A 1,301-nucleotide genomic window follows, 5' to 3' on the forward strand; every position below is an offset into this window, starting at 1 on the left:
AGATAAATGTCAAGTTTCCGCGGATAAATACAAAATTTTGAAGATAATTACGAAGATCGGAAAAAATGGAACATCTCCATTTTTACGCTATGATGGCTTAAGGGCAGAAGAGGAAAAGCGCAAACCGACCTAGGAGCCAATATATAAGGAGCCCTAGGCGAGAAGCATGGAGGGGAGACTTTTCTCAGAAAAAACTTAGCACTTTGAGCAATTAGGCTACTTTCCGTTTTTGTTATTTTGAGCTGCGACTCAACTAGGTTTTGCAGTCTTAGGTTGTTAGAACTAGGAATCTCGCCGACAGCTCTCATAGCCAAGGCTTCTACCTTGTTGTAACGCTCATACGCGAATTCGGAATAAAACTCCTTTTGCTCTCTTTTACGATTTCTTATTTCTTTTCGTCTTTACTTGCGTGTTCTGATTGCTTGGCGTGTGGTTTAACAGATATCCGGGACCTCTGGAAAATTAGGGTTTTCTTAACTTTCCTAATTTAAACAGAAATCGACAGTGCGAATTTTGGTTCCCACATGTATCTCTATGAGCTTCATTGTACTCTTCCTCATCAACAAACTCAGCAACTATTTCTTCTACATGCTCATCCCATGGGTCAGGTTCACTATTATCTCGGGCCTCATTCCTTTCTATTCCCGAATCAGCATTGTAGAACCTAAAATCTACACTAAGTATTTGATAGTGATCGGGGTTTGATCTAGGGAAGACAAATGATGTAGGCAACGATATTTTTAGAATACAACTATATTAAAAAGTTTCCAGTAGGTAAAAATGGACTTTATTGATGAATAAGATCGAATACAAAGAGTTGAACTAGATCGAGTGATACAAATAAGATCCGTAAGGAAAGAATCTAAGATTGTGATATACCATGGATTTGACCCATTTTCATCCATGGTATATAAGTGTTTTACTATCTATATATTATATATTCTATCGTATTAGGTATGTTTTCAGGTTCATGAGTATCTTGGAGTAAAGTGATGATTATGGAGAATTTCGGAGCTTAAAAGAGATTTTATCCGAGCGACCATTAGAGGTCGATACGAAGAAGAAGCAATCGTTCGATGCACATCCAGTGCCGTCGATCGATACAGAAGAGAAGCCTCGACGATTGAAGATTATGATCGATCGATCTACATCCTGTACCGTCGATCGATGTCGAGACGCGAGATGCGCGACTTGGTTCCAGCCGACTTTAAACCCAAGGCTTCACCAAATTACAAGATTACCCCTGACGAGTTTTTAACCTAATAGTTATATACTTGCCTAAGTGTTAGGAGGCAAGAGAG

Source organism: Brassica oleracea, chromosome C3, assembly GCF_000695525.1.
Source record: "Brassica oleracea var. oleracea cultivar TO1000 chromosome C3, BOL, whole genome shotgun sequence".
NCBI lineage: Eukaryota > Viridiplantae > Streptophyta > Magnoliopsida > Brassicales > Brassicaceae > Brassica > Brassica oleracea.